This window comes from Apteryx rowi, unplaced genomic scaffold (assembly GCF_003343035.1).
Source record: "Apteryx rowi isolate R43461 unplaced genomic scaffold, aptRow1 scaffold_25, whole genome shotgun sequence".
Taxonomy (NCBI): domain Eukaryota; kingdom Metazoa; phylum Chordata; class Aves; order Apterygiformes; family Apterygidae; genus Apteryx; species Apteryx rowi.
In genome coordinates this window covers 4072279-4099332 of record NW_020448863.1, presented here as the reverse complement: position 1 = coordinate 4099332, position 27054 = coordinate 4072279, and positions in this window count along the sequence as shown.

Below are 27054 nucleotides of genomic sequence, written 5' to 3'. Positions count from 1 at the left end.
AGTCCATGTACATGCATATATTAAGCACAATGAGGTTGTGGTGTCTGGATGTATAGATGGCAGAATGCATATGCATAAATTTAGGTGATTTATGGATCCCGATTGTTTCTTTGTGAGCACAAATGACACAAAATGTCCCCTGGCAAGGAAATAACCTTGCTAATTTAACTGCATTGGATAACGTATGGATCAGTCTTTCCCTCATGGGGCAGCGGCTTTGTGTTGTTAGCAAACATGCATTCCTCAGCAGTCAGAGCCACCACTCTTTTTTTGTTCATGTCTTCCACATGTTCTTGAAGGATATTTGATGACATTTGAATGTCTCTGTTATTGCTTAAAATGAACTACAATTATTGCAATTTCCGGAGCTTGTGTGCAAGGAAGCAGTTAGGGGGAAGAAGGGTGTAAAGAGGCRGGAGCAGAGTTGGAGCGGGTGCTTGTGACAACGCAGTGCAGCTTAGTAAAATTTTTCAAAGCTATTGTTTAAATGGAAAAAATAAAACAACTGCCTTCTCAGAGAAGTGTTATCAGGGAACGAGAACTTAAACAAGAGCCCATTGTCCTCCCATCAACAGTGGCAGCAGTGTGGCGCTGACAGGGGCTGCCTTTGGAAAAAAACAGATTATGCCGCTAAATGGATTTGATCTGACAGAGTTGTCATCGAGCAAGAATCCCCTTTGTGCTCCCAGCGTGGCCCCAACAGGGAAGCTGAGTCGCTTGTCCTGCCCAGTGCAGGACACTGCAGAGGGGCTGTTGAAGCCAGTAGGATTGCAGCATCATTTTATAAATATCTTCCCTACAAGCGTACAGCAGTGCTGTGAACAACGCAGGCGCACCGAGGGTGGATTTGCATGCATGAGAGCAGGCGGTCACGGACAAGCTGTGCGGGGGCTGAAGCCAACCAGAGGTGAGCTGGCTCTGCTCCACCGGTTGTGCAACCAAATTAGCACGGGCCTGACCTGGGCAGGCATGTGCTGCTGGTGGAGTGCTCTGGTTTTTGGAGCCCAGCTGCCTTACGCCTGGCCAGCCCAGAGCACCAACTGAGCAAGTATGCTATAGTCACCTGTGTCCCTCCTCAGAAACCCCAGGACAGAGCGAGTTAGGAGAATTTGGATTTGTACCAAATCATAACAATAGACAGGGCTGTTTCTGCATGCTGGTTAAAAAAAAAAGTGGCCACCTGGCTGCCAAAGTAACTTCCCCAACCTGCCAAAGTGCATGGGTTTCTCCAAGAGAACCATCCTCCACCACTCTGCTGTGTTGGACAAATGTCCAGTCTGTCTGCAGGATGGACAGGAAATGTGGTAGGTGCAGAAAACATGTTTGAGATTTGCCTTGTCTGAATTCTTGCATCAGGACCAGACTGTTCAGCCTCCAAATGCTTCAGACTGATTCAGTTCACAAGCTGTCCAGCAGCAGGGGTTTCTGAACAGAGGCACCGCTCCAGCGTTTCTCTCTTGGTACTTTTCCACCCTTGAGTACAGGGTCCATGTTCCACATGTCTCCCAAGGCATTGGCCTTGGCCCAAACCATCTGAGGATCTTCAGTGTCTGTTATATTTCAGAAGGACCTCTGAAATCCCAGCCTGAAGGGTGAGACTTTTATTCTGAGGGAGCTTTCTTGGTAGCTGATCTCTCACAAGGAAGTTGCTCCCAAAAGATGCTAGCACTGCAGTCTCACTACTTTCAGATAAAAATGCAGGCCATTTCTCACAGCCGTCTTACTCCTCTGACTAGAGATATGGGCTGTGTTCACAGGCAACAATTATGATATTACTTTTAGAAATCATAAACAGGCATATTCAGACAAGAACTTGCAGCACAATTCAGGTTATTTCAGAAGTTTCTTTGAGCAATTCTAGCCATTTCAATGAAGAAAAGGTATGAGTTTGCTTTCAGCATTGCCACCTTTGCTGACATCCATGATGACCTCTCAAAGCTTTTGAATTATATGTCAAACACTCACCTGGGTATACTCAAAATGATTTACGTTGTGATGATCCTAGAGAAAGAAAGCAAGATCTTAGTGGATGAGAAGAAAAGGTTAAATAGAAYGGCTGCAGTCTGACCGAGGGAGTTGTCTAGCTGGCCAAGTTTGTCTTTTGTTTCTCTCTTTATACCTTGCAAGCTGTCCCAGTAGAGGAGACCTAGAAAGAAATCCTAAGCTTCCTGACAAATTCTGTGGGTGAAATTCATTCCTAGATTTAAGAAAGGGTTTAAATGCATGTACCTCTACACGCTCAGAGGGCAGCAGAGGAGGGAAGTTTGTATGGAGAAGGGTGTGTGTGTGTGTACGTATCTACATCTCTCTATATAATACGTATATATGTCATTGGCTATGGGAAATGGTTAAGAGCATTTGATGCTTTTGCTGTGTGGCTGTTAATTTAATCAAGTGTTATTTACTTGATGTTTATTTTGATAAAAATTCTAAGCCAGCATCCAATGAATGTGGGTGTGTTTGTGTATTTGGGAATATAATTTGAAATGGCTGAAAAGCTTCATTAGATGTCCTCATTTTAAAAATGAGGAAAGGACTGCTGCTTCCACTTAGATGTAGTCTCCTGTAGCTCTTCGGGGTCTCCCACAGCAGTTTGAGTAGCCACAAGTCTGCCCTGGGTCCTAAAACCATTGAGAGTAATTAAATACTTGCACTGCTGGATTCCAGTGCTCTTCTGAGAGCAGCCAGCCAATTTACAGCCCACAGATAATCTTGTGGAAAACATCCTGTAGTGCCAGGGAACCTGCCAGCAATAGGCTCCCCCAAATGCTAATTAATGTTGAAAATCTGAATTATGGCTGCTTGACAGAGAAATGCCCAGTTTTGAACCGCAGCTTGATAAAAAGCCAGAGTATAGCAATTTCTAAAAAGACATCACGTACCACATTGCGCTATTTTATTTTTCGCTGAATGACCTACTGCATTAGCACTAGCAGAAAACATGCTGTTGACTTCACTATCATCATAGCTTTCCAGTATCATAACAGTGCGGATACTTCCTCCACAGCCCAATATGGAGGCAAGCAAAGTGAGGAAGGTTTGTGCGGGCGTGTAAGCTGAGGGCACAGGCTGCGGCGGGCTGTCCGCGTGGCATGCCGTGCCTGCCAGGCATCCCCGTGCCCACTGCAGCTGCCAGCATGGCTGTTCGTAGCCCCCAGACTGCCGTCCCCAGACAGCGTGGCTGCTGCTCTCGACTTTTGGGTGACGACTCGGAGTGCGTTCACGGGGTGGGCAACCAGGGCTCTGCTCACGCAGGCATTTGGGCTTCTACAGAGCCCTACAGGTGCTTTTTATAATATTATTCCCTCATCATATGGAGTGTTGGGTGTTTCCCAAATGCATGAGGGTGATCTCTGCTCTCAAATGTATGATTTGAGGAAATAAAAGTAGATGGAAGTCTGGGAAGGGAATGTGAACTCAACAGATACGTTAGTGCCATTTACCAGCATGTCATTTTGAGACTGCATCATGCACAGGACCTTAGGCAGAAAAACATCTTTGCTATGTTTATTGTCCACAAGGAAGGGACAAGAAAGAAAGAATGCCCTAAAGGAAATGCAGGGAATGAGAGAACAAAATCTATTTTCTCTTCCTAAAAATATTCCAGTCCATCTATTTGTTTTCACACTAGTGAGGTATTGCTGGTAAATTAATCTGTCTCCTCCGTGGTAAATCTGTTATACAGAAAATCCAGATCTATACAGAAGTAATGTTAGTCCTAGTATGATGGCTTAAAATAAGCTGAATGAGTTTTATCTGGCAAAATTTAAAAATCTTTTTCAGAAAACTTTAGGTTGTTTTCAGCTTAGATGGATACCTTCTGAGCACATCTTCTGATTACTGGGAGATAAAATCTAAATTGAGAGACATGGAAAAATGCCTCTATTGTTCGGAAAAAGGAAGGAGATATTTTGGAGCATACAGGGCCTTGCACATCATAAGCATGTTTTTATGTTGTGCAGATGGAGTGAAATAAAACATCTGCATATTATAAGGAGCTGGAATAATATCTCCTTGAGTTAAGTTTCCTAGTGCAAGAATTTTATTTTATTATCTCCTACAAAGGTGGAGGCCTAGGTCTCTGAGAGCATCTAGATATAAAACCTTATTATGGAGGGCCATAGCCAGCAGCAGCTTTACGAAGATGGTATTAGAGGGCCAGTTTTAGCTTGCTCATTTTTCATGTGTTCTCCATTGGTAGAGAGGTAGAAGAATATTTCATACTTTTTCAGGAGGAACATTTATGGAAAGATTTCTTAGCTTGATTGCATTTGTCATAGGCTCAGTTCTGTCCTCACTGTAGTCAAAGTCAAGTACCTGTTAGCTGCTTGCAAAAGCAGTCTCCAAGGCAGCCATAGACCTGGCACCACCTGCATCCCACCCACCTTCTGTCAGCAGTGCTGCCTCAAGAACAACCTGTGCAAACTTGCCGTTGGCGTGCTTATACCTCGGGCATCCTTGGGTGTACCTGATGCCCCAGTTACAGCAGACTCTGCACATGTTGCTGTGCAGTGTGGAAGATGGGTAAGGCTGCCTTGGAGAGCGTCTGTCATGCCATCCGTGCTAGATTGCACAGGCATCACCACTGAATTCAGCCCGAGAACCACGGCCTCCACAGGAGAAAGTCCGTAAGCACTGTTTTTAACTTTAAGCCTGTGCTTAGACCCCGTTTACTTCCGCCGGACTAGACATATGAGCATCTCTCATTGTGTAGGTGCAGGTAGTTTGTAGGCCCAGGGAGCAGATGGCTTGAGTTGTTCATCACAGTCTTCAGCTGGGTCCGTAACAGCCTAAAGCTGGCCTAAGTCCTCTTCTCATCCTACTGGCAATGAGCTGGCTATAATGTTTTGTATATGATATCACCATATGAAGATGAAGCTGTATCTTTAGGAGAAGAGGCTGAAGCAGCTGCTATTGAGACAGAGCTGAGAAGCAGTGAGCACACACTGGATCACCTGAATATATCAGGGAAGGGAGTAAAGCCAATTGAGATTAGCATAACATCAGTCTTTATTAGAGAAGAGAAGGATCCAGGAGCAGAACATCGGTATATACTGTCGCTCTGGAAGTTATTGTTATTGGATTGTGGATCACCTAAAAAAGATTTGACAAAACAAAGTCAGAATCAGTGTAATACCTGAAAAACAAGATCACATCATTGGTCATATACACAAAAACTGGCTAAGTAGTTTTGAAGTTAGCAAAAGTGGCAGTGGGTTTTCATCAAAGATGTATCAAAGATGAGTTGAATTGACATGATTGCTGTGGGTCAAATGAAAAAAGTGGGGATGTAAAAGAGGCTGATTTGGGCAGGACATGGTGGTTCAGATTGAAAACAGATTTCTACCAGATCCTTTTCCAGAAATGGGAGCTGAAATCAAAGCTCTGAGCTGCTTCTTGAGGGCTGGTAATTGTGTATGTGTGCCTGTGCATTTTGCATTTGTTATCAGAGTGGGCAGTAAAAACATATATTACTATGTTATGTGGGTAGATGGCATTCTTGTTTGCATTGCAGATTAAATTATTGTCAGAGCATGTATGCCCAACTAAAGGTAGGGGACTTCTGGTTAGAGTTGTGAGAAGGATGTTTTGCAGGGTTCTGCACAATCAATAGAAATTATTAAAGATGAGCAGTGCCGGCTAAACCCTTTTCCATTGTTTGGGTGTTTTGCATCACTTTGTTTATTTGGGGTGCTTGCAAAGATTGGAGATGCTGAGCTATTGTGGGAAGGCCTCTTTTGGAAGTGGCTGCACAGATTTTAAGGCCAGAACAAGGGAATGTGTTAGAATTATGGCTCTGAGCCCTGTAACTCACCCTGATCTGCCATGACTCTGGACTGAATTTTAATCTTTCCTCATTCTTCATGACAGGCCCCAGTTCACAGTCCAAGTGCTCAGCTCCTTTTTTAGAATAGGACAAACTTTTATCCCAGTAACAAACCCAGGATTATGCAGGTCTGTCTCAGACCTGGAACTTCCGGTTCTTAGATCATAACCGTAACCCTTGGAAAACCCATTTAACTTTAAAAGCAATAATGATGATGTTACCTTAAATTACATATATTATGAAGCAAATAGTAGGAAGTGAAGGCAAAAGGCTTGGGTTTATGATTCTGGCACTGCAGTGCTGAAGAATTAGACAATTATGTAACAGAACAGCATCTGCAGAGGCTGGTCCACTATTTGTGCCTGGTAAAATTGCTGGGTAAGAGGTTCATTTGGAAAACTTCAGGTTTTGGAGTGCCTAAGGTAGTTGGTGAAAGCCTTGTGGATCACTCAGCACTCAAATGTTTTTGTGGACTCCCAGAGGGAGTCCTTAGCTGGCCAATACAAGTCTCCGTATGTGTCACTGGTACTTTATTCTGAAAGCTAAAAAATCATGCTTATGTTTTATCAGGATTGAATCTGAAATGTAACTCATCACTTAGAAATAGGGGCTATATGGTGTTTGGGCAAGAGATGGCCTCTGGAAAGTATTCAAGGTCCTTTTACAACATCCTTAGAAATGAAATGAAGTATGAAAAGTAAATGTGCGCCAAAAAAATAAGACACCAAGAATTATGGGAGCAAACAAAACCCTCTTTTTACTGTTTTGCTTTGAGGCATATCTGTGCTTCTTACACACTAGCATGTCTCAGGCAGGGCTAAACATTTCATGCAACATGATAACCATGGAAAACCTGTTACGCTTTCATGATAATTCCTGATGAAGGTTTATGAATCCATGAGACTCTTTTACAAGTAAATGAACCATTTCTCCAAGCTGCAAAATACTTTACTACTGGATTATTACAAGGACTACTTAGTGCAAAGACTGCATGCTCTGGCATAATGAACAGGATTGCTGTTATTCAAAGGGAATAGGAAGGCTGAAGAAACCACAGCATGAAAGGAACTGACATTCTTGTTTTGCCAGTTTTGCTGGTTTGGAAGTTCTGTGCTGCCACCTATTAACTTTCTGTTACTGTGATTTGGAGACAGGAGCAGGTCCCCTCCTTTCCCTTCCTCTCTCTAAAAAAGAAAAAAAATATTACAGCTTTCTATAGCAGTGTCCCAACGGCTCAGTGCATCTTATTGTAGTGAAAGAGATGCATTTGGAGTCATTGCTTTATACAGTGTGATGTTTTTGAATAGGGGAAAAGTTTAGGTGAATGATCTTGTTAGGGAAGCTGTAACTCTGATCAAGGCTGAACAACTGGAAAAACTGAAAGACAGAGGAAGAGAGGTTTCTAACCTATGGGGAGATGGAAATATGGTAAGCATCCTTTCTTTTGTTGCTGTTCCTTAATACATATGTGTTTCTCTTGTGGATCAAGGCTCCACTTAGCAAAAGCGTTTTCAGGCAGGATGAATATTGTCATTCAACCATTTCCAGGTGCTTATAACTTTGGCCTGAGGGTGAAACATCAGATCATTTCCTTAAGAGGTGACACAGAAAATCTGGCTAGGAACAAACACCAAGATGAGGTCCTTAGTAGGAAGACACAGGGAACGATAACCTTGTAGTAGACTTTGTGAATGAACCTTTGTAAGACTGACATGTGTTGACATGTTAGAGTGTGCTGGCAACATTAAGTGACTCATGGACTCAATGCCCTTTACATCTTTCAGAACTAAACATCTATCGCATAGCTGCTGTGACTACAACAACACTAGATTCAGAGATGCAGCGAGTCCCCTGCTAACCTGTCTTGCTAGTTTTAAAGCAAAATGATCACTTTCCCATAGAGTCTAAACAGATTTCTCAAATGCTCTAATTCCAGTCAGCTCCTCTGGCTTTCATTCTTATTCAGATTTAAGTATATATACTTTTTTGCATAGCAGGATCATAGCCAAAATGTCTGTATTTGAAGTGAGTATCTTCTTGATGGAGTGGCGCCATGTTAGATCAGAGTGATGTGATTGAAATGTCACTACAGAGTTCTGTGAAGAGTGTCAAAGGATAATGTCTGATTTCCATGGGCTTTGATTGCCTGAAGACCTTCTTTTGTCGTGTAACAGAGCTGTATTCTGATTGCACACTGTCAATTATCCATACCTCCCTATTTCCCCTACTTCTTATGTGTCAGTCCACCTAGAAGCTTTCTATTAATTTATGGAATTGTCGTTGGGCTCACTTTGTGTACTTTGCCAACTGTTAGCCTGTCCATTTGCTTAATTGGTCCATTTCCCATTTGTTAGTTTTGCAGTCTGTGAATTAGCATTTGAATAATTTTTAGCTAACTATTAATTGAATACCATTTATAACATGATTACATTGTCTAAATTCTCATTTTTGCGTGACTGGTAGGATAAAGGTTTTTTATTACTATGCATATCAGAATCTCAGGTTAATTGGTGACTTGAAAATGGGAAGAAAGTGCTGGCCCTGTCCAGCAGTTAGGGAATTGAGAAATCCAGGATTGTTTTGATTAGTTGAACCTGGCGAGTCAGTTCAGGTATCTGCTTCTATGTTTTACTTAAGAACAGCACAGAGAGAAAGAAGTGGCCCAAGAAGCTATGTGATCTTACCAAACCTCTTAGGCCTTGGTGGATCAGAAACAGCATTTTAACCCTAACACTGTGCCTGCTAGGACAACAGCATAACTAATGTTACAGATGCTAGGCCCTATCACTGTAATCATATTTTGTGTGTTTGGAAATTCAGGTAGTACTGAACCCTGTATGCTGGTTCAGTTTCGGTGAGGACCTTGAACTGGTGGGTGCATGGAGGGTTTTTCAGCTGGATACTAGGCCTCTTTGGGGCCCCAGTCCAGTACCTACTGAAGTCAGAGGACACCCTGACATGGATGGGTTTTGGATCAGGCCCCTTTGCACCACTGCAGGGATGCAAAGTGAATTTGTGGTGAGCAAGCAGCCCAGGATAAAGGCTGCTTGCATGACTGTTGTTTAGACAGCAGCATTCAAGAGTGTCCAAGTCTTCCAAGCTTTCATAGTTGGCACTAGCTCACCACTTGCCTTATCCACACCTGTAGTGGAGGGCAAAGGAGTGGGCAGAGGTCGACCACCCAGCAGTGTGGTAAATATTGGGTAGGGGGGCAGCGCCCTGTAACTGGCATCTTAAATGTTTCTTCTCCTGGCTCAGTGCATGAAGAAGATACAGTTAAAGAGAACAATCTGTTCTTGTTATTCATTCACATCCAATGTGCTTCATATGTGAAAGCAGAGCCTGTATGAGAAGTTGATCCATAAGAGATGGCTGAACCTCACCGACTCTTTTGTGCCAGCCCAACATTTCAAGGTTTATACTGCGGCTTATAATTTATGAGGAACATGGGAGTAAATACAAGTGAACTGCCAGAAACAGTATGATGGAAGATGGAAAGTAAGTTGAAATTTATGAGACAAATCAAAGCTACAGAGAACTCCAGGACTGCACAGTGAGATACAAAAGATCCTCTGGGTTTGCACAATAACATCTGAGATTAAGCTGAGCTCACTTTTGTGAGGGCAGGGTTTAAATTCATAGAGGATTGGTAGAAAAGTAGGCCCAAACTTCGAGTCCTGGATTTCTGCCCAGCTGTGTCTGGGAGTGAGGAGATCTGGGCTATTGATTCAGGTGGAATTTTGGTTTTGTCCTCACAAGAGCCAGATTCTTCAGCAGTGTCCAAGTTCCTCAGTCAGGGCACGATTCCCAGAAGCGGTCAACCCTCGTGTGGGAGAAGTAGTCAGATTTTAGAAGCGGAGCACGACGGTGCTGGGCTCCTCTTCAGAATGCGGTGGGGAGCTTCTGAAGAGCTGGCCTGAAGTATCATCTTTGGCTACAACTGAAAAAGACTGCCAGGAAATACGAGAGAGGCAGAAGGGTGTCTCAGTGTTAATGTCAGGCAATGTGAGAGTCTATGGATGGCCCAGGTGTATTTGAGCAGCCAGCTTGGTCCTGGTGAGGTGTAAACCACCCACAAAAATACTATTCAGTAAAGACCCATCTGTGCCTGTTATTGACACAACTGGCAGCATCTAGGCTTAGTTGTTCTTGGCTAAATTATTTTTAAAAAGAACTTGCAGATTTAGCCAAACATAGGATCATTATTTTGGCAAGCAATAAAAACTGTGGGGCTGTGAACCATCTAAATAATCCCCCAGCTAGCCAAGGAAAGATCGTAACCACAAACAAAAACAACTCCGAAGTTAGAGTAACCCTGCAAACTTACTGCTATTCCAGGATAGTTGGTAATCACTGATGTGTATTATTTTTTTCTGAAAATACATTGGGAAGCACAGGATTTCAAAATTACAGTAGTGTGGAGATAATTGTATTTACACTATCTCTGTATTGSGTGTTGAATGGCTCATTCTCCACCATTAAATTTAAACAGGATGATATTGCATCCCAGGCAAAAGGGGAACAGAGCCAGTTAAACATTGACTGTGAGGAGGTATGTGTCCCTGCTGAATTGAACACCACCCAGATTGAATTTTGGGAGGTTCTTTAACCTTTGCTCTCGAGGTCATTGTGCTGCCAGTGTTTAAACTCTTTTACCTAAACAATGCTCTTGGGTTGTGGAGCATACCATTACGCTTGGTTACCTTTAGCTCTGGGAGGGCCCCTTGCTTCCAGTGCTTCCCCCCTCAACTGTCTCCCATTAAACCGACGGGGCCAGATCAGCCCAACATGCAAACAATGATGTCACTATTGTAAAAGAAATGAAAAACTCAGTGGGGAATCCAGGAGAGAGACCCCCAAATTGAGGACCTTTTGGCTAAATACAAGTGTTAGGGAGACTCATAAAGATCAAAATACTGTTGCATGCCAATGTGGCATCTGATGTCAAAGATAAAAGGGGAGCTTATTTCAGAAGCAAGATTTTTTTAGCAAGAGAATGAAATCTTAGTATCTGTGTTGGAATGCAAAAAACCACGTTTCCAATATTGTTTTCTCATATGCTAAATGAACAGGATATCTGGTTATGTTTTTAAAAATTAAATTAAGTGACACTTAATCAGTGCTTTACAAAGCAAAAGGTAGTAAACCAAGAACATCTAATAATGTAACAATGAAATATTTGGCAAGACTTCAGAGTATTAGAAACTCACACCACCAAGAGGAGGTGAAATATCTTATTGTGATATATAGGAGGCCTTAACTTCTCATTTATCTGTGCTGTTTCTTACTACCCTTCACAGTAATACGTTGGGTTCCCATTGCTATAGATTTCTATATGTTAGTGCCAAAACTCCAGATGTTTTCTAGATAAATCTCTAGGGACTATCTTATTGTGTTTCATTTCTCCTTATTTACAATTCACTCGTCTTGAACTCCAGTCACTGGTAATAAAAATCCATAAAGTCTGGAGCTGAGCCAAGCGGACACTATTGTTTTGTTATTTTAAGTTAGGAATGGGTTTATCCAAGCCTTGAACAGAATCCAAACCACTACGGTTTTGAAAAAGTCCATCCTTTTTTTTCTTTTTCCTTGGTAACCCTTCATGCACTGGGGGAATAGGGAGAATAAAGAGCCAATTGTTTTGTCTTTCCTCTTTTACTCCACTCCCTTATAAAAGGTCCAACTCCTCTTCACCGCTGCAGCATTTCCACAATTGCTGCCCACAAGAATGTCCTTTAACCAAGCCCTTCTGCAAAGAGCGGCTTCTGCCTGTCGCTTTCCACTCTGTCCCCACTCAGTCATTTCATAAATCACATCAGAAAAGATTTACTCATTGCAACAAAGAGCAACATTCAGGCAAGAAATCTTTTTTGCTCACTTCAGCATGCCTGCAGAGAACAGAGACCTGACATTTCTGTAGTACTGGTGGAAGAAACGCCTAACCCAGCCCTGGTGTGCCCAGCAGCCCCATGGCTCTCTGTACCCTGCTTCCAGGCTACCTTCACAAATGACCTGCTGCTTCTCATTGCTTTCTGCTGGAGCAGGAACAAAAAGCAGTGCAGAGCACGTTCTAGCTCTGAGCTGCTTTGCTCTTCTTCATCTATGAAGAACCTCTCCTTTTCTGCCTTGCAGGTACTACACAATCTTCCCAAGCTCCACTTGCCCTTCCAGGGAGCTGTTCAAGGCCTTTAGTAATAAATTAAAATCATAAAGGCTGCTGCCTCCTCCCTTTCTGAGTTTGCTGTCTGTTTAGGCTGTAAGTACCTGAGGTTCTCTGCTCCATCAGAGACACTCTGGTGCCCAACTCGCACTGAAATCAGGCTGTAGTTACTTGGGAATTTGTGTCTTTACATGCTGACAAAACCCCTGCTTAATGGCATATAAACAATTAGCCAGCCATTTTGCTGCAGTAGGGCTTCAGTTAATTTTAAAGAGCTGATAACTTCCATTTCAGAGTTGCTGCAATCAGCGATACATTTTATATTCCATCACAGGCATGTTTGATTAATGGGCATCAGACGGATTTTTATATGGATACACACACGCACCGTGTGTATATAAACATAAATCATTCCACAGCATAATCTAAAAATGTTTTCTTAGTGGTTCTGGGCTAGATTGAGCCTTCAGGGTAAAGGAGCCTTGTTCAGAGGAGGCTGAACAACGGGAAGAGCTGCTGCGATAAATGCAAGCTCTGCTCTGCTACCTTTCTGCTTCTGATAGAAGCATGAATGGATGTAGGTTATTGYAGCTCTGAAAAGGCAATTTATTTCTCCCTGCATGCCAAGGTAAAGTTGACCAACTCTAAGTCCAGCCTCTTCCCTGACCTGTATTTTCTGTGCTGAATGCAGGGACTGTTTGAGACCTAGAACTGCAATGCAGGTAACTGATATTTCTAGCTCTCTGCAAGGGCTTAGGGAATTCTTTCTTGCTCTAGTAAGCATCTAGACTAGTAAGTGCCAGCCTTGAAAAATTATTATTTTTTTCTTGGATTTCTTGCTACTTTTGTGGCTGCAATACGTTTAGGCAAAGAAGATGGCATCCTATATACTTTGTGTTATTGCTTGTGAATTATTTACTTATTTGTGAAGTAATACGCATATGTGGTGTGAAGTTTTTGTTTTTTGGTCCATGTACCAGTAGGTCTGACTGTATTGGCTGGCATCCTAATTACCTGAAGAGTTGAATATTTATTGTAATTGATTAGATCTTAGAAAACCAAGCAAGTTAAAAATGGACCAACTCCAAAATGCCAGACAAGAGTGCTCTCATAAGTGGATCTAAGAACAACACTGAATAATTTTCAGGAGCCAAACTCAAACTGCACAAACTACATTACAAAGGAAGGTACCACTGTCTTTATCTCCAGTTTCAAATGGAGAAACAGAGGTAGAGAAAGATAAAATGATTCTCTTAAGACACTGCAGTTCATCAGCAGTTATCTTCAGTCCCATATCTTAACTAGTGGCATTAAAACCTTGGATGCAATGTCTCCTAAACTTTAGAGAAACCCAGCTCCAAACACCATGCCTCAAGCTCATCTCTAGAAATATTTAATGAGCAAAATTTTAATTCAGGTTGCATTAAAATAATTAGCAAAGGGAGTGTTGAAGCACAGTGTCCTCCCAGTCTAGCAGTGTTATACAAAACTTAAATCTCTAGCAAAACAGAGTAGGTATTATGCTGATCAGCCATTTTTGGCAGGGAGAAATTAATACCAGACAGGCATTAAGAACCAGGAATGACGGCTGCTATTTAGTTTTATTTTCTTCTCTTTTGGAAGCAAGTGCTGTGTCTATAGTCTACCGCTTTATACAGTGAGACTTCAGCTGGGACTGAAGCCACGTGGATCACAGATTCCTCGTTTTGTGGATCTTCTGCCAGGGTGTCCTTTGGGTGAATTACGTAAAGGTCACGGTTCTGGTTACTTTCCCTTTATCCCTCTGTTCTTCAGCTCATTTAAGTACTTGTCACTACTAAGGACTGACTAAAGAAAGAAAACTATTTTTAATTCCTCTGTGACCCTGTTCAAAGTGAAGCTGATTACACGTGTAATACTCAGCATTTATACAGTATCTGTCCTTAAAATGTCAACATTTGTTAAGCAGTTCCATGTGTTGGCACCTCAGATAACATCAATAGCCCTCTGAAGTTAACTGAAAGACTTGAGGGATTTCAGTGATTTCAACATATTTTTGATTTTACCACTATTTTCCTGCAGTGAGAAGGGAAAAAACTGTGATATCTAAAATGCTGTGCATATCTTCTTGCAAACGCTCTAATCTTACAGTAGCATATTTTTTCTAGCAATGCCATCTCAGCCAATCCTCTGTATCCAGAAAGGAAAAGCAGTGATATGTTCCCAAATTCCAATAGCCAATTATCTGCTCCCCCTGGCCTCTCTGCTGCTGTCTGTCCCTGAAAAATGCAGAGTTTGAGTGTTTTTCTAAAGCACTCCTTACAGTGAAAAGAAAGATAATCAATGTGGAAACAGAAACAAAAGTCTAATACATTTCACCCATCATAATTCTTGATAATACTTGAATTTTTAGTATGAAATACTTGTAATAGACCGTATAAGATCAGTCTTGTAAAGTAATAACATTTCATGGGAGGGAAGTATTTCAAGTAATTTCAAAGACAGATTTGAAGATCCTTGCCTGGACAAAAAAAGAGGTTAAGTGTTGAGAAGTCATTCCAGAAAAAGACAAAGAGGCTAAATTCTTTAAATAAGTTATTAGTGTTAAATTATTAATTCAGTTCTGAGTCAGTTTTGAACAAATTATTAGCAATTATTTGATACAGATATCTTGTGAAATATACTAGTAATTTTAATAATTTTTAAATGCTTCTGAACACTTTTATTTTACTGGGTGCTAAATGACAGACATTTGGAAGTGCATGCTCCATCTTAATCTGTGTCACTGTAATGTCCCAGCTGGTCAGATCAACAGTGTACGTGAGGGAGAAAGGCACTGATTCACTACATAAGGAACAGTGTATTGGCTTGAGCAGCACTTCCTATGCTGGTTACTAGAGAGGACTAATAATGGCATCTTTCAGCATACAAAAAAATTGGGTCTTAATATATGTTTTTGGTTGAGACCATGTCCTGAGGAATACTGCTGCCCAAGGCCTCTGGGCTGGGCAAGTATCTGGGAGAAGATAGTTAAGTTGTCGAGTCCATTCTATAAATTAAACAGAAAGAGATTGCTAAACGTTATTAAACAGAAAGGGATTGCTATGAATATTGAAGGGAGGAGTAATTTTCCATTGCTATACATGATGGGGAGAAACAGAGCTTGATGAAACTCAGGAGAACGCTGGCTACTCGCAGTATCCCTGTTCCTTCCCTCCCGGTTCTGAAGTGCAGGGAGTGCTCTTCCATCTGGGCAAGGAGACGTGGCTGTGAGGGAAAAGAGCTGAGGAGTGACAACTTTTTGCAGCCTAGTCTTCTAGGCTAAAAATCTTCTCAGATGTTGGTATCGGCAGCACTGACCCTCATGTGCTTCTCCGTGGCAGCTACTCCTTGGTGCAAGAGGCTCATCAAGATAACCCATTGTTATTTATAGGGTACTCATGCTGTCCGCGCCTCTCTGCTTTGGTATTTGCTGAGGTGTAAAATGGGAATGTTTCCCCAGAGTGTTCTGCATGGGACACCACCTGGTCTCACCAGGATCAATGCTCAGTGGAAAAGGAATTAGGCCACTCATGAAATCTTCTGGAAATCCCATTCTTTCTATAATATGTTTTTGAGCTTATTCCTGTTCCAGGAGAGCAGGAACTCCACTTATTACATTCTGGGGACTCTTTGAAGATGCAGAATGTACTTGAGATTATTCTGATCCTTTCCACATGCCTTTTTACTTTCATCACCTAATTTTCACTCTGATTAATCTTTGAAGAGAAATATTTTCTTGTTCTGTGAACTTCTCTATCAAACCTGTCTTTCTATTCAGCTTAGCAGTTTCCATAGAGTTAATAATAAAACCTAAATGCACACTGAGTGCAGAATATATCTTTAAGCCAAGCAAAAATGCTGTGTAAATGTCATTTTTTACTGTTCAGAAAAGGCCAGTTGAGATCCTACTTTGCCAGCATTAGAAAGCACCAAGATAGTATCTGAAACACACATGCATACACACACATGCTCTAGCAGGCCTAGAAGCATCTGCCTATGATTTTCTGCACCTAGTTTACATTTAGATGATACTTTCATAGATTGTTTAGTGCTTTAGAGAAATGTTCAAAGACGTTATTGTCCTTGTACAGATGAGGGTACGTAGACATAGAGATATGAGAGTCCCTCAGAAACTGATGTTCCTGTGAAGCAGGAATGGGCATCCTGTTGACTTGCAGCAGAGATTAGATTCCCGTGAACCTAAATTGCTCCTGAAATAGGATTCAGTTTTAATTTGCTTTGGTGACTATTGCTTTGTAAGCTAAAGTGTCTTAGTTCAAATCATGAAGCAGGTCAGTTGGTGGACATGGGAACAGTAAAATTGCTTACCACATTTTGGGTTACGCTGAGGATTTAATTTCCATATGGAAAGAAGAATGAACCAGGTAGCACTGAAACATACAGAACTGCAAATGCCCACAAGACCTTTTCTCATATAGATTATTTTATGCACACATACTTCTCTTCACATCTGCTATAATGACTGAACTGAAGCCTCTCTGAACATTTTTGCAACCTTTGATGACTAAAAAACATATTCCAATGGGACAGATCTGTACCCTGCATGCTATTTGATTTAAACTTAAAGGTCTGATAAATGGTTTCTGAATACAAGTTAGCAAAAGTAAATCAAGCTATAGAGCAGAAGCAAGGATGCTTCTCCGTTTATTGGATAAGAGCTGTAGCTGAGTGAGGACATGTGTTTTAATTCCTACAGGTACCACCCTTGGGGAAGCTAGCTTAGTTTCCGTGTCTGAGTTGCCTCTCTGCCTTTGTTTGCTTTGTGTGTTAGGATGGGAAGAGCATCTCAGCGTCGCTATTCTCATCCTGTGGATTTTGGAACTGCCTAGTAYGATCGCAGTAGGGCTTCTAGGAGTAAATATAACACAAATAATAATAATGGTTATCTTCAGAGCAGTAATACACTACAAGTTCCTCATCTTTTAAAACACAGTTGCTGCAGTGTAACCAGACACAGCACAAAGACATTAACGCTGTAATAGCTTTCTACAATACTATAATGTGAGTTTTTATTGCATCAGAAAAATAGCTAATAAAGTACGGAAAGCAACATCAGATAGAAAAATGCATTTTAGGAGAGGGCAGTCCATTTGAATGATTACACATCCAAGGAAACTGTCATGGGAATCAGGCGGGGAAGTGATATAGGGATGTACTTTTATAAGTCAGGCGTCTCATTCTGTTTTGAAAAGTATGAGTTCTCGTCTTGTGTTTATATCTATAGGAGACAGCAGAAGTTCCCACTGATCTTGGGACAAAGTTGTCTTTGTGAATGTTTGTTAGTTTGAGATTTCCAGTCAAGAATTTTTGGTCAGGGTGATTTTTTTTCCGCTTAGTGGTTTTCAAAGAAAAAAGCAAAAATTTTTATTTTCCTCAGCACTTTAGTTGTTTCTTGACTAACTCCAGTAACATAAACACAGAGTTATGGCACCAGATAGAACTTTCCTATTTATTTGTTTGTATATATATATTTCTATAACTACTATATGTAATGGCTTTTATCTGCACTCCATCTTTTAATAAGATTTTTTTTTAAATTTGTTTTCTATTTTGAAAAACAATTAACAGTCCTGTCCTTCCTGAGATGGCGTGCTTAACCACAGGGTAATTTGTGCTGATGTTGCAGCAGGGATCTCGAACAATATCAGCTGTCATGTTTTCCATCCTGGCTGTTAGCTAGCCTGCAAGCCAAGAGTCCTGCACTCATTCATGCCTGTCCATTGCCATAATATACACATAACTGTGGAGCAACCTGAAGTTCTGCCACCACGACAAAAGGGTACATAGAAATTGGTTTGGCTCATGAGGTAAGCATCTCTCTAGATGCCCAGCCAGCTGGGCACTCCTTGCTCCTGAGAATGAATGCTGAAGTTGGTGAGTCTGCTTGAGGGAGGCAGAAGGCTCTGCAAAAGAGGTTTTAAAGTTCAGACTTAAATAGTACATTTTGCTGTTGTGGTGAAAACCCCCGTTTTGTCCTCTGAGTTTTGAATATTGCCTTAATGCTCTGGCATACTTAAAAATAGAAAACCAAAATACCTTTGAGTTTGACTCTTGCTTCTACTCAGATATGTGCATGTGAGCAAATTTGTCCTGCCAACCTGAGCCTTGAATAAAATCATCTGATTCCAAGCTTTATAGGTTTCAGATGTAATATTATTGTTTTACTTTTTGAATGCCCCTGGACATCTGAAAACAAAACAGACCAGGCAGGGAATGCTATAGGAAGCCACCTCTAAAAAACAGAAGTTAAAAAAAAAGTGTGAGCCGTAGCAAATACACAGAGAGCCAGGTGCGTACCTTAGCAATATTGTTAATGCTCCTCCTGCTACATTATTGTATCTCCCTGCAGAGTATATTGCATTCAAGCAGGGACTGGCTCTTTGGACCACCTGATATAGAACGGGAAGAAAAATGAACCAAATCTTGCAGCTTTCATCTTCCAAGAGGTGTTTACAGAATTGCAAGTCCCAAATAATAATCTTCCCATACTGTGTTTTTAGTCACAGTTCAATCATGACTCAAAAAGGTCTGCCTTGCATTAATTGCACTGGCTGCAGTTCATATAAACATCTCCTAGGCTATATTTTGACTACAGCTGGCTCAGGTACTGCTAAGGGAGTAGCCATAGCAACCCAGAGCTCAATCAAACCTGCAAATCCACTCAGAAAGCTGGATAAATAAAGAGACTGTGTGATAAAAACTGTCACTGCTTCCACTGGTATGCTGGGTCCTGAAGATACTTCTGCAGCACTTTTCTGATGAGAAAATCCATCGGAATTAGAAAAAAAAAATCATAATATACTGTGCTAGCTTATTGTTTCAGCCCCAGATGCTTTTCCCCAAGCAAGTCTGGTTGGTCCCTTTCTTCTGTGCTTACGTCCTCAATTTAGCAAAGCATTTCAGTCTAAACCATTTCACAGGTCTACGTGAAGGCAGTCTGGAAACAGGACAGCCTTCAGCTTAGGTAGGCATCGCTGAAATGTCAGGATGCTACAGGCGCTCTCTGAAGATACCAGAGGTGCTGACAAGCTTTAAACATACAAGTTTATTGAACCAAATTATACTCCAGTAGGCCAACAACAGCCAACAACTGGGCTGATCATGAGTGGGCTCTCATCCATCTCCTTTAGCTGAGGGTGGTGCCCTCTCCTGCCTAATTGCGGGATCTCGGCATGAGAGATGGGGTGTCAGTGAGGGTCATTAGCTGGGTATTAAATTTTCTCATATGATGAGATGTCAGATTCATATATTGTTTTTTTTCCTACTGTTGATGCATGGTATTATAACGCTGTTTTGTCCATTTAGTTTCTAATATCACCTTTAATGGCAGACCCACCATTGTTGCCAAGTTATAATTATCCAGGCAAGAATAGTTTTTCTCCCCCAGTGCTTAATATCCCAGAAGAAGATGCCAAAGCTTGTATTTTTAAAAACTTGCTCTTTTAAATAGGCTTTTCTTTGTTGGAAGATCACATATGCCCTCTGCTGTCCCTTCAAACTCTATGAAGGGAAGACATATTATCAGATTATTGGTATTATTATTACTGATATTAATTTAAAGATCAGGTGAAAGTTAAGAAGAAATACTCTGAACCAAAATAGTATTCTTTTTTAGAAATCAGTCAGAACCAAATCTCAGATTTTTATCTAAACCCAGATTTCCAGATGTTAGAGAATGTCACTGAAAGCTCATTGCTAAACTGTAAGGTTTAACAGTTGGATAAGGATGAAGATATCAGATACAAAGGAAAAAGAAAAAAAAGAAAAGTATTGCTTGCAAACATTTCCCCAAAGGGCACATGCAGAATGATACACACTGGAACTGTATTGCTGCCATGTCTCCCTTTAAACTGGCAGCCCCACCAAGCTCTACCTCTGCCCTAATATGCAAATCAACAAAAGCATCATTTTTTAGTGCAGCTGAAGCCACTGCAGAATTTCCATTGCATTTCATGCAAGAGCTGTAGAAACGAAGGATATTGCTGAGGATTTGAGGTCTTATTTGTCAGGGAATACAGAGTCCTGTTTATAGCTGACGAAGGAGCCTTGTAGACTCTGTGAAGTCTGTATCAATCTTATCTAGCAAATCTAAGGACCTAAATGTTTGCATTTGCCACAGTATGCATGGTGCAGGCCCTCTCCAACCCACTGGTGTGTTGCCCTGAATTCAAAGATGGGTGCTGGCTCCTCTTGTGCAGGGCTAGCTGCACAGCTGCCCACCCCAGGAAAGGCGTTACATGGCAGTAAGATTTTCAGGTAACTCCACCTTTGAGTATGGGCGTGGAGTTTCTGGGTTTACACTAGGTACAGGATAGTACGCGTCACTATCTTGGGAAAGCTCTGCAGCTATAATGCTCTTCAGATTTTGAATTTTTGTGCATCCTAAGCATGTTGTCTGATGTGCCTCACATTTCTGAAGAGTCATCTGGAACAAGATCATGTATGCAAAACTATATGCCTTTAAAACCAGACCTGTAACAGAAACCTAGATAAACCTCTAACTATAAAGGTCCTTATGTTTTTCCAGTAAGAAAACTGCTTGCTATTTTTACATGCTGAATTTCCTTGATTTTTCAGAGATGGCCATTCTTAAGAAACTAATTTCTTGATAGCAAGCAAGCCTTTAGCAATCTCAGAGAAACTTTATATAGGGTTTAATTTACTCTAGCAGCACATAATGGAAACAAAGTGTTGACTAGAATGCACTTTTCCAAATTAATTCCTGTTGTCTGACAACATATACTTTTCTCGACAAAGACGAGTTTCCCAGTACTATTCAAATCGGTCCCTGCTGTTTGTGCAAATTATACACACAGTATTATTTTAATGTTTACTGACAGCTGAGCATCTACTAGGCACCCTACTTTTAAATTATAGCCTAATCCAGCTGTCACTGGCTCCTAATAACTTGCATTTTGGATGGTACTTCTAAAGAGCATGTATCCCTGGGTGATTGTGGTGCAGTGAGCAGCTGAGGCGTTGGAGTCAGCGTCTCTCCATTAGCCACTGGGAACACACTGGGCTTCTTTTAGCAGAACCGAATTTTGGTAACATTGGARAGATGACTAGAGATGTCAATAATTCACTATTGCTTCTTTCTGGGGATGGATACTGTTTTGGAACTGGACAGTGCAGAACTGGGTTGATGGGATGGGATTTGAGCTACTATATTAGGTGGATTTTTACATGCTGAATAGCACCCCATACCCAAACTCTTAGAYGGACCCATCAGTTAATTGCCAGGTCTGCCTAGCTAGCTGGCATGCAATGGTGTGAGCACATGCCGTGCCTTCATACAGCTTATTTCCACTAATACACTAATTAAAATGCCTCCTAAGACGCTGTTCTCGGTGCCTGTATTGGAAATATTCATTGAATGCTGAGCCAAAATTATCCATTAGGGTGCAATTAGCTGTGAGCAGAGCACTGAAACCTGGAATATTTTTGACTAAGAGGTCAGTTAGTGTGATTGGGTGGCAAAGGAAGCAGTCAGCCATAGGATGGTCTGGGGGAGCAATCAGCTGAATTGAACTGTCAGCTGATTAGAAAACAACTAGTGAGAGCAAGATGAATTTTCATCTGGAAGTGATGAATGTAGCCCCGTCTGGAGCATTCAGCTGAACTAAACAATCAATCAGCATTCGATTAACCTGAGCTGCCCCCTAGGTGAGGGCATTTACATAGGATTTAAATATATATATGATATTCTCATCATGTATAACTCTTCCAGGAGTTGTGCTGTATAAGATGATAAAGTATTAGCAAAATGAGTAAATAATGATAGTTCAAAAATACAAAATAAAAGTGAAATAACTGTGTACTCAAACAAAATATTTGTTGTGTCAAACAGATGACTCCTTTACCTTGCAACTCATCTGTCCTTGAATTACATTTGTGTTTCAAATCTAAGTGTCAGATATTTTTCTTTTGCCTAATAATAAGTCTTAAAATAAAATAAGACTAGGCTTTGAGGTTAATTAAAGTTCACTAGAAATGAACTTTTTCATATCAAACCTCTGCCTTTGTAATTAATGTTTAGGAGACAGGGTTAATTATTACTGTCCCCTTTTTCTAGCTTGCAGGGTAGAATCAAGAAATCAAAAGCTTTGGGTTTGATTTTGAGGGTGTATTTTATCAGTGGGGAAATTGCCCAGACCCATGAATGTTGCTGTGGAGTCCCCAGTACAGCTCTGGAGGAGTGAGGGAAGGAGAGGTGGGCTGAAGGATTTTTTTACTCCCCCAGTCCTGCCCTTGGCTATGCCCCAGCGCGGGAGCCTGGGGACAGTCCTTGTGTGCATGATGGCACTGGGGTGGTGTGACAGCTGAAGGTCACTTTTCCCTGTACGTAGGAGCAGTTGGCTTGGCGACTCCTCACCACGTTTATGGCTGTTTTACGCATGGCTTGGGAAGGCTGCAGCCTTGTCCTCTGCTCGGCTAAGCAGCCGTTGGGGGTTGGGCTGAAATGGCAGTCGCTGAACTGTACTGAGCCTCATACCATTTTTCTTTTCAGATGTTCCCATTCAGTTACAGCCGGTTGACAGGACAGCGGTTTCCCTGCGTTTCCCTTCATTTGGATTGAAATGGTTAACTCTTAAATTGTTGGAATAAAGGCTATGAAAAGAAACTTATGAAAAAATAACTCATAACTTCTTGCAAATGCTAAACAGGGCTGTCTTTGGGTATCCCAGACATTTGGAACCAGCAGCGTGAAAAACAGCGTGCTTCTCTCTGAAATAGCCCATTGCATTCAACAACTACATGCCTAAATAATAATGACCCTACAAACGGGAGGGAACGTGGAGTTTCCTCAGCCCCCCCGAGGCTTGGTGGAAGGAGCAGGGAATGCCCGGGACTGCAGCTTGGCACTCGCTCTTGCAAGTGTGCAGCACACACATGGGTAGAGGAGGCCCACTTTTTAAAATAAACTCTTTTGCTTCCTCTGTACGGCGCTTTTAAACCAAAATGGAGCTGTATCTCGTCAGTCAAGCAAAAGAGTAAGCAGTGCAAGGAGGGATGTGGGCAGGTTGGCAGCACATACGGGATCCCGCAGCGGAGACCACTGCCATCAGGGCTGGCTTGTTAAAGCTTGACAGATGAGCCAGCTCCGGCCCAGGACGCCTCTTTTGAGAGGAAGAGGAGGCTGGCCTGGCAGCAGCAGTGCTGCAGCTGGGTCTCTGCAGACATGCTGTCATTATTTTGCGGAAGGAGTGTCTGAAAAACCTGTGGGGGAGGAAAAACTGGAAATGTTCTCATGTTTGGCTCTCCCAGAGGCTACCCCAGTAAACTTCATTTGGTTCCTCTCAGTGACTCAGAGATGTATGAACAATAGCCTAGATTTTTTCCTTAAAATGAGGTCATAAATGGCGTCACTCCAATCAGAGCAAAGGCAATGCTTTCTTTACATTAGCTAGATAAATCATCTTTTCTAGAAATGGAAATCATGACTCTTAAGTTTATTTCTTGTCCATGTTTATATGTTAAGACTTATGTGTTTGGCATTTGTGATGAGTCTTTTGACCCAGACTGATTCTGTTTATAAGTTTATTGTGGCACTATTGGATTTTATGTTGCAAAATTTCATTTATTAGTTCCCCAACCCTGACCAAAGTTTTGTTATTTTAGCATTGAGTTGGTTGTTCTTTTTTCAAAATATTTATATTACAAAGCTCATGCTACCAAATATAGTGTAGCGTAATAGTCACAAGTTCACTTCTTCTCACATATACTGATTTGGCAGTGATTGAACTGCATAGATGTCAGTAGACCTACTTATTTATGCTGGAGGAGGAAGAGATCTCCAGGGGCTATACAAACAAGTCTGATTTAAGATTTGTTTTCCAGAAATGTTTAAATTGCCATGTACTGTGTGTACATAATTAATATGGAGTATCTTAATCTTTGAAACCATAGTTTGTGTTACTGATTGCACAAATCCTTTGGGATTTCACTGTGACAAAATTCTGAAAGTTTTTCTCATGGTAAAAGAAAAATGATGACTTTGAAAGTATGATGTTCAGCAACAGGGCACTGACCTTTCCTACTCGAGCTGAAGAAGCAGCTCTGTCTACATGCAGATTACCAGAATATTACCTTCTGTGAAGAGTAGAGACTAATGAAGGTCAAAACACTCAATGAACAAATTGTTCCTGCATCTCAAGTAATTCCCTGGGGTAATGGTTGACGGGTGTTGGGACTTCCAAAGTGCTGTTCATGCCAAAGCTCTGGGGTATGTTTCGAGGTTGACACCCGCTGCCCAGTGTCCCAGTTGTACCTGAGACATATTGGCCCTACTTGGAGAGAGGTAGACTGTTTCCCAGCTTGCAGTGYGTTAGGAGAGTTGGGTGCTGTGCACAGGGTGCCTCGTGCTGCTCTTTCCACTCAGTAACACAGAATACTACTTTCCCAAGAGCCCATGCACCTTTTTTTCCCTATTCAATAGAAGGTACCTGGATTTACATTTTTACCCTATAAGAGCATCCTTCTTCAGAAGTGTTCAGTGCATAATTTGTTAGGAGATGTCAATACATTTTCATTCAACACATTTTGTCCAATTGGTCAGGGCAACATACAGTACGTGTTTGTGTGTGCGTTTGACATCATGTACTTAACTAACTCACATTATCCTGTGATGAGCATCTTCCAACAGAGTGAGGTAACTACTGTATAGGAGGAGATGTCAGTTCTCCCATCTTTTTTCTGGTTGAGAGTTGTGAGGTTGGTTTGTTTTGGTAGGATTTGGGGTTGCTGTTTCTTTTTTTTTTCTAAGTGCACCACACTATATATTTATTTTAGTAACTTTCTCTGTGTTTGTATATACCCGTGAGAGAAGTTCCAAACCCTGTACAATCAACTAATACTCTGAAACATTAGCTTTGTTTATATTTCCTGCACTGTGTTTAACTACAATGGCTATGGATTATAAAATGATCTTGCCATTACTTAAATGACAAATATAAATACATGATTACCTGAGAAACTGATGGCAAATGGCTGAATTTTAAGATTTAATGACTAAATGGACCACTTCTTTTGAAACATTGCAATTCACAAGGATACCATCCTATCTGGCTCCTAAAATCAATATTATAGGTAGCCAAGCTTATAAAACATTTGAAGTTCCTTTGGCATGGTGATCAAAATATGCAAGAACTTCTCATTTTTCAGACAGACATGAAGTCCATGTTAGGCTGACTGGTGTGATACAGTCACAAGCTTCAAAACCATTCTCCATCTGATTTCATGTGACTGCTTTCTTAGGAGAAACAAGATCTTCTTGCCAAGAAGGAAGCACTGAATGATGTTCAGGAGGGACATGTCTTCCTGGAAAGTGAAATCAAGTCACCCAGAAATATGCCTGAAGGAGAAAACAGGTGGGTAAGATAAATGAAAACAAATCAATCACTGCTTATGATATTTCCTGTTTTGCTGTACATCCCTTTTAAAACTATATTTACATATGCAGATGTCAGGTCCAGATTTTGTGAGTTTTAGAGTAGACAAAGGAAGCTCTCCCCTGCCACAACTGTTAGTCCTTTGCCTCAGGAAAAAGAATATCAGGTTTGTAAAGGCATCACTTAAGATGACATAGAATTTCATTGCCTTGTTGTTTGAAGAGCTACTAAAAAAACAGAAGTGGTAGACACACTTTTGCTTCCTGTGGTTCAGCCTTCTGGAGAGCCCCTTATTATCCCGTCTAACCTCACAGAGCGGAGCTTGGTGTTCACATGCTGTTGAATCTTTGGTCCATGTTTATTTTAGAAGTACCCATGAGCCTATGTGATAGAGCTTGCATCGGATACCCATTTTTCTCAGGCTTCCAGCTTGCCCAAATACAGCAATTTTAATTCCAGTACTATGCTTACTTGCCATACTCTCAGTTTTTCCTCCCCACACAGACTTCACATTATGAAACCTTTATTAATATCTATCGCCTTTGGCAGAGGTTGTTTTGTTACTATAAAGTTCAGAAAGGCCCAAATCAGCCCAAAGTTCAGAAAGGCCCAAATCTTAGCTTCTCCCTTTTATTTTTCCTAGCCAACTCCCAGTCTTCTGTATGCTAAATCACCACAAATCCTTCGTCTGGGAGCCAGGGAGAATCTGCAAAGACAAAACAGCCTATATAGGTTTGCTATATCCCCCATCTCTCTCTGAGCTATTCCTGACTAACTCAAGGAGCCCTTCACGTCTCCAGGTAAACTCTAGAGAGGGAAGCAATCGCCTGGCACTGCTGGAGCTGATGCCTAACCTCCTAAAGGGGCCACCTCTCCTTATCTCATTCCTAGCACATATAATGCTAACGAGAACAGTTTCTGTGTCTGAGGGCAAAGCAAGGCTGTGCCTGGAGAGCAAGGACTGGACCAGGAGAAGGCAGAGGAGGAACAGTCATGAGGGAAATTACTGCTACTGCCATTCCCATTTTCATTCTTTCTGTATTCATGCAACAGGACCTCTTTATGCTCAGGTTACAGCTGGCAGTCAGTAGCTGAACTGCGTTACAGGTTCCTGTAGCAGACATAATTTTCACTGGTGCGGTACTCTTGTTACTCACTGTGGTTTGAAACTGCATATGCTTGAGGTCTGTAAACTAGAGTAGAGGTGAGGGGAGTCACTAGCCAGTTGTGGTACCAAACCGCACAAAATCAAAGGCCCAGTTGAAATCATTGACAAAGGGAATGGATAACTTAAAGCAAAATGTAAGAGCTACCCACACATCAGTTAACATAGGCCCACCTGTTCTCTTTTGATTAGTCTAGAGGAGCAAGGATCAAGTTCTCAAGTACAAGATTTCCCTTCCACAGATGGGAGTAACATAATTTGCTGATTTCATGCAGCAGTGCAGGGTCTGCTGAATCCTTCTAAGAATTCATTCACAAATATATATCTGTATAGGTATGTTTGTGCACACCTGTAATATAATGTAAGGTAATGTAATGTAATATAATATAATATAATATAATATTTATATATTATATAAAGCAAACCATATAGCTTATCCATTTCTGTCCACTGGGGCCATTTGCAAGTT